The sequence below is a fragment of the Eleutherodactylus coqui genome, unplaced genomic scaffold (assembly GCF_035609145.1).
Source record: "Eleutherodactylus coqui strain aEleCoq1 unplaced genomic scaffold, aEleCoq1.hap1 HAP1_SCAFFOLD_88, whole genome shotgun sequence".
NCBI lineage: Eukaryota > Metazoa > Chordata > Amphibia > Anura > Eleutherodactylidae > Eleutherodactylus > Eleutherodactylus coqui.
In genome coordinates this window covers 496,750-504,333 of record NW_027102276.1, presented here as the reverse complement: position 1 = coordinate 504,333, position 7,584 = coordinate 496,750, and the positions used below count along the sequence as shown (strand labels likewise).

General features: G+C 40.5%; 1 long non-coding RNA gene across 1 annotated transcript; it reads left to right on the top strand.

The window, feature by feature from the left end:
• The first annotated feature begins 1,017 nt into the window (after positions 1-1,017).
• On the top strand, positions 1,018-3,770 carry LOC136601642 (uncharacterized). Its single transcript, XR_010789395.1, has 4 exons — positions 1,018-1,976; positions 2,052-2,117; positions 2,919-3,280; positions 3,500-3,770. It is a non-coding gene; the product is annotated as an uncharacterized lncRNA (long non-coding RNA).
• The last annotated feature ends 3,814 nt before the right edge of the window (positions 3,771-7,584 follow it).

The following is a 7,584-nucleotide window of genomic DNA, read 5'->3' as shown; positions in this document are numbered from 1 at the left end:
TCAATTAGTTTGAATTATTATGTTTAGTTTACCTGTTTGTACAACAGCTTCTTGGATTTCGCATAAACATTCATCTTGAGCTCCCAAAGCTTTTCTGAAATTTAATTTGTTTTAAAGGGGTTGTCCGAGGCAAAACCGCAAAATTTTATATTATTAGCCCATTCCCCCTGTCACCCCCCGTCATAAAGCAGCCCTTTTGAGCGGTTATAAACCGCATCCTACTTACAGTTTAGCAGAAATAATAACTTTTAAACTTCTCCATGTAAGATGGCGCCTGCGTTGTCCCTGGGTGCGTTCCACGGTGCAATGCTCGCTCTTCCTGGAGGCCTTCATGCGCGCTCCCGAGACGCCGGTCACGTGAGCAGGTGACTGACGTCATCGGTGGAGGCGTGCACTTGCAAATGAATGAAACGCCGCTCCAGCCGCCACATTGGCTGGTCGGCAGAAAGCGTCACAGCGGGAGGTGGAGTCTACCGGAGAAAACAGCAAACAGCTGTTTCTCCCATCTCTTGACCACACAGAAGCGCAGGTAAGTGCACCTTTCCGCGGTACTCTTTCATGCTTTTATTAGCACAGGATCATTGCCTTATGCAGTGAGTCTGTGCATGAAAAATGTATTGTGCATGCCCTGTATAGTAATGTGTCTTACATTTTTATAGTGCCTGCCATGTGCTGCGTTTTTTTTTTCCTGCTGTGTGCTGCTATCGCGACTGCAGTGTTTATTGTGCATGCCGCCTGCTTCCATTCGCCTGCCATGTGCTTATTTTTTTTTTTTTGTGCCTACCGTGTGCTTTCATGTGCCTGCCGTGTATTTTTTTTTTCTTTTTTTTTGTGCCGGCTTTTTTTTTTTTTTCTTTATTTTTGTGCCTGCCGTGTGCTTTCATGTGCCTGCAGTGTATTTTATTTTATTTTTTTGTGCTTGCCGTGTGCTTTTATGTGCCTGCCGTGTGCCTGCCAGGGTTTTTTTTTTGGTGCCTGCCGTGTGCTTCCATGTGCCTGGCGTGTTGTCGTTTTTTTTGTGCCTGCCGTGTGCTTCCATATACCTGCCGTGTGCCTTCCATGTGTTTTTTTGTTTTATTTTGTTTTTTGCCTGCCGTGTGCTTCCCTTTTTTTTTTTTGTGCCTGCTGTGTGCTTCCATGTGCCTGCCGGGTTCTAACATGTGCCTGCCGTGTGCTTCTGTGTGCCTGCCATGTGCTGCTTTTTTTTCTGTGCCTGCCGTGTGCTTCCGTGTGCCTGCCATGTCCTTTTTTTTTTTTTCTTTTTTGTGCCTGCCGTGTGCTTCCATGTGCCTGCCGTGTGCTTCCATGTTTTTTTTGTTTTTTTTTTTGTGCCTTCCGTGTGCTTCTTTTTTTTGGGGGGCCTGCCGTGTGCTTCCATTTGCCTGCCGTGTGCTTCCATGTGCCTGCCGTGTGCTTCCGTTTGCTGCTTTTTTTTGTGCCTGCCGTATGCTTCCATGTGCCTGCCTTTTTTTTTTTTGTGCCTGCCGTGTGCTTCCATGTGCCTGCCATGTGCTGCAATGTGCATGTGACTGCAAACCGCTTTGAATCAGCATACATTCCGCACAATTCATTCATACAATTATCATGCAATCTTCGGAAAATTTGCATGGAATAGACATAGCATCTGCATGCAATCTACACACAAACACTGCCTTCAATCGACACTATTAACCTGCATTCTACATACAATATGCATGCTATCTGCCTACAGACTGCGGATAATGCTAGCTATCAACAATCTGTCCACAATCGCCCAGTAATCAATCTAAAATTTGCCTAAATTATGCCTGCCATGGACCTTTAAAAGATTGTTATTAGAAAATGCTGCTGCTTCCATAACTGTTATTGAAGTGCCACTAACTTGGTGTTTTTTTGTTTTTTTAAAAGTTTTTTTGTAGTCCAATTCAAGAACAAACATGTACCAGGAAGATCTTGAATTTGAGGAGCTTGATTATTCATCCGATTCTTTTGGAGAGGTAAGTTTTTGCTGAAAATAGAAAGGTTGCAGCAAACCAATGGTAATAAACAGAATACATTTTTTTTTTTTTTAGCAGGACTTTTAATCTGATAGCGAGGAAAATGATGAGGATTTCCCCGAAACTCGGCATTATTCGGCGGTATGTGTTGAAATATGTATAAAAATTTTTTTGTTTATTGTTTGAAACCGCAACTATGCATCAGTCCTGTACAATTTATTATTTCAATACATTATTTCATGTGTGTATATACATACACACACGTGTGTGTGTGTGTATATACATACACACACGTGTGTGTGTGTGTGTGTGTATATACATACACACACGTGTGTGTGTGTGTGTGTATATACATACACACACGTGTGTGTGTGTGTATATACATACACACACCTGTGTATATACATACACACATGTGTGTGTGTATATACACACATGCGCGTGTGTATGTATATACACACGAACGTACGTGTGTATGTGTATATACAGTCACACGTAGGAACGAGTGTATGTGTATATACAGTCACACGTAGGAACGAGTGTATGTGTATATACAGTCACACGTAGGAACGAGTGTATGTGTATATACAGTCACACTTAATTACGTGTGTACACACACATATTTAATATATATATATATATACACACACAGACACACGCGTGTACGTGTTTAGGCATACACTGGTACGCACGCGTGTACGTGTTAATGCATACACACCCGTAAGTCAGTATATACATACAAACACGTACGTACATCTGTGTATATACATACAAACTCGTACGTACGTCTGTGTATGTATGCACATATACATACAGGAATCTGTGCCCTGCCTAATAAGGATGATCATGCCGCTTTCAGCAACACCATACAATTAAAAATGTACCCCTTCCTTTTTTCCTAAAACATTAAATACAGTATTCTTCATATTAATCCCTTCTTAGGTTCAACAACAACTGGCAGACTCGCTATATGCTCAGGCGGACATAAGCAGTCTCCAGTGTTTTCAAAACGATCCGCAGGGTGCACCAGAAGCGGGTGCTTCAGGATCCACTGAAGATCCCCATGGCAGGCTTGCCAACAAAGAGTGGTGTCACTGTGGGCAGTGCATTTGCATGCCCACAGTGGCGGAGTGTGTCTGTTGTCGAGAACACGAAGTAGTCCTACAGATGTTACCAGAAGCTTGCGTATGTGTTACACAACATCCGTTATTTGCTCAGTATGCGCTTGTGCGCGAAAACATAGAACACGCGATAAGACTATCTGCACTGGTCACCCGGAGACAGTACGACACCACAAACAATAGGTATTTATTACAATTTTATTGTACAACACACAAGACAATGCAAGTATAATTTTTAACAAAGGAAAAAGTTTATTTGAAAAGGAAAAAAGGTTAGTGAAAAAGGCAACATGGAAAAACATAAGATATCAATGCGTCTTTTTTTTTTGTTTTCATGTAGACTATTAAAATTTTTTTAATAAGTTTAGAAATATTAATATATTTCCTTTCGTTTTTTCTTAGGGTTATGCGTGTGGGCGCATATCGCTCTTATACAGCGTGGATACATGGATTCTTGGGGAAAAACAATAGAATCCCCATACCAGCGTGTGTGATTAAATCAATACGGACAGCTTACCCTGATCCGCAAGGAAATTACACTGGTTTCCAGTTCTACATGGACCCGACTGAAAGCAATTTGGATTTCCAGTTGAACTTGTAGGATGTTTTAATTTGTGCAATTTTGTATTCAGGCTTTACAGATTTTAAAATGTTAATACATTTTTTTGTGAAATATAGTGTGTGGTTTTTTTATTTGGAACGTCTCGACTATAATCACTAATCGTTCTATCATTATGTATATACATGACTACATATGCGTATGTTAGTGTGTATAATATATACACACACAAACTGTGGGTTGTGTGTGTATGTATTTTGACACACATATATATCTGTATGCCTGTGTATCTGTCTGCCTCTCTCTATCTATCTGTCTGCCTCTCTCTATCTATCTGCCTCTCTCTATCTGTCTGCCTCTCTCTATCTGTCTGCCTCTCTCTATCTGTCTGCCTCTCTCTATCTGTCTGCCTCTCTCTATCTGTCTGCCTCTCTCTATCTGTCTGCCTCTCTCTATCTGTCTGCCTCTCTCTATCTATCTGCCTCTCTCTATCTATCTGTCTGCCTCTCTCTATCTATCTGCCTCTCTCTATCTGTCTGACTCTCTCTATCTGTCTGACTCTCTCTATCTGTCTGCCTCTCTCTATCTATCTGTCTGCCTCTCTCTATCTATCTGTCTGCCTCTCTCTATCTATCTGTCTGCCTCTCTCTATCTATCTGTCTGCCTCTCTCTATCTATCTGTCTGCCTCTCTCTATCTATCTGTCTGCCTCTCTCTATCTATCTGTCTGCCTCTCTCTATCTATCTGTCTGCCTCTCTCTCTCTCTATCTGTCTGCCTCTCTCTCTCTCTATCTGTCTGCCTCTATCTGTTTTTCTGCCTGCCTGCCTGTGTATTCCTTTGCAGGTCTCTATAAGGGAGGAGGGAGCTGTCCAGTGCTGAACCTTTCCCCTGCACAGCGAGGCAAGGCTTCGTTATAGCAGGGAGCTGTCGAGTGCTGAAGTCTCAGCAGAAAGTACTGTAATAGCTGCAATGCACTCCCAACATCGATGGTGTGATGGAACAAATAGTTTTCTTCACCAAAATATGTGTGGGTATATATGCGTGTACACACATATATATAGTATACGCGTGTATGTCTATGTATGCATGTATGTAACATACCCACAGGTGTGTGTGTATGTGTGTAATACATACATATATGCATACGTCTGCGTGGGTGTGTATGAGAGAGATTATATATATAAATATATATATCTCCCAGACAGACGTAACCATGTACACATGTACGCTTGTACACTTGGACAAGTGGACACTTGGACAAGGTGCGCGTGCGTATGTATTCGCAAACACATGCACCTACTTTGTAAGTCATGTTAGTACAATAACTTACATCAAAAAAAATTTGCAATGAGGTATTGGTTAATAAAATGACCAAATTAAGAATTTTTGTGCAAAAACATTTTATAAATATTATGGCTATACTTTTAAATACGAGTGTCATTAATTTGGTCATTTTACCGTAAGCCCGCAATCCACGACAAGGATCCTCATTCTCTTGCGAGACCAATCTAAAAAAATTAAAAATTCCCTAACTAAAAATTCTACCGTAAAGGACCGAATTTTTTACAAAATTTAAAAAATTTAAAATTAGTTAGAAACACCCGTGGAAAAATGCATAGGATTTATGGGATAAGACCGGCAACATTTCACATTGTACCAGTTATACATTCTATACAAAAAAGACATTTTATGCAGATGATTGCAAAGAGTAAAAAGGGATGTTAATGCGATTAACAAAAGGGACTAGAGGGCATAGGAAATAAATAAGGATAAGTGACCAAAATGTTAAATAAATATCACTATACACACATGGAAATAAGATTGCAACGCACATGTAAACTATACAAAAGACAAAGTAAGTAATAAAGAGACACAGATAAAAGAGACAGACGAACCGTTGAAAATTGTAGTTCACTTATTTACAATAGACAGACATGAAACAATGGTTGCACATGATACAAAAATATTACTAAATTTTTCGTTAAAGTTTGTTGGTTTTTTGTTTTTTTTTTATACCCACCAAAATTTTTTCTTGATTACCTTGGAAATCGACTTTGAAATTTGTGAACCAATTCCTCTTCACTGGGTTTCACAACAGGTGCAATATTATGAGGGAATTCTGAGGATTTTGAATGCCAGGAGATGGACATCTCACCTTTGGCGAACATCACAATCTCACGAATTATGTCAAATACAAATGCAATGGACTTAGGCTCATAAAGAGCTTTCAAAATCCACTGCTTCCGTGCTTTTGAGTACTCCACTCGGTAACACTTCCGGTCCTCTATCCCGTCTTCTGATTGCGTTTTTCTGAGCTTTTGAATCCTACCTACGTTGTAATTGTGGTCTAGAACAGCAAGTTGCGTTCTAGCCACCATTCCGTCATAAAAAAAATGAATTCGTTTGGGCCTGTATTTCAATACACTTGCGTGAAAAATCTCCAAATCGCCAGTGTGACAAAAATTGGAAAGATGGCGGATGTCTTTCAGTAAACTTGTTTTCAGAACCACGGTTTTGAATTTGGTATGTGCTGTAGTGTTAGGGGCTAACCAAGCGGTGGTTGGTTCAAGAAGGGCGTGACTGCAGCGGTGATATTGGGCATTGTTCTCCCACTCGTGAACGTTGATAATGTGATTTGTTGCCGATTTCCATTTTTCTACCAGTAATTCGGGATTTTTTTGACTGGTATGCGAACACCACCACAGATGATTTTTGAGGCTCGATATCCACGGGGAAATGGTTGCGCAGTGTGTGCTTTTGGAAGCCACAAGCAACTGCTTGCCGACAGCTTTGACCACATGCCAGACATCAAATTCATGCATAATTTCTGGGAATTCCTGGCGCATTACCTTACGTATGGAGACATGCCGATCAGTTGTGACTATTTGAATGTTTAATTCATCGGCGATCAATTCAAGTAGTGTTTTCCGGAATGCAGTGGTTTCGAGCGAAACTGACGAAGCAGGTGGAACAAGTTGTTCCACCGTGAAGCCCACAATTTTTTTGCTCTTCAACTCCAAAAAAGTATAAACGGTGTACTTTGCTGAAAAACCCAGGCTATCGGATTGCCCATCGCCAGCTAAATACAAGGGTGTTGATTTCATTTCTGCTATTAGATTTGCCCTCTGCTGCATCCAATGATTATCTATCACTGAGAATAATAAGTGATGTTGGTGGCGGTAGAAAGTGGTTTTTGAGATTCCTTGAAGTTTCAGAATATGTAGCATATTACTAACTTTTGCAAAATTAGATCCGCTAAGAAGGACACTGGAAGCAAGTAAAATGTTCCCCGCCGGGCAATTGTGGATGAGTGGTTGGCTTCGCCACAAGTTGCAGGTGTAGCCTCTTTCTGTGAAAGATTTCACAATTACCATTGATCCCTTTGGGAAAATCTTGACATGAGTTAGTTTAACCCCTTGAGTGGCAGGTTTCCTACCACCCTGTCGTGCCCACCAGGGCAGGTTTTTTAAAATGGTCTAATCATTGAATTTCAACTAGTTTTGCAGTTGCGTCTCAAGAGCCATAACTTTTTCATTTTTCCATTGACATGGCCATATAAGGGCTTGTTTTTTGCTGGACAAGTTGTGATTTTTTAAACGGGGGAGGAAAAAAAGAAATGGGGAAAAAAGAAAAAAGGGGCCATGTCATTAAGGGGTTAAATAATGTATTAACTTCCTTCTCTGGGTCATTACGACGCACATGGATACCACATGTGTGATTGTATTTTTGATTTTTTACAAAGTAAAGGGAGACAAGTGTTTTTTTAATTATTTTAATAATTTTTTTCCTTTTTTTTTTTTAATTTTTAAAATTTTTTTTTTTTTGTCCCTTTAGGGGACTTCCACAGGGACCCATCAGGACCCCTGATCACATTCCAGGGGTCCGATGGTGACAGCCCTTTACATGCTGCAGTGACAGCCCTTTACA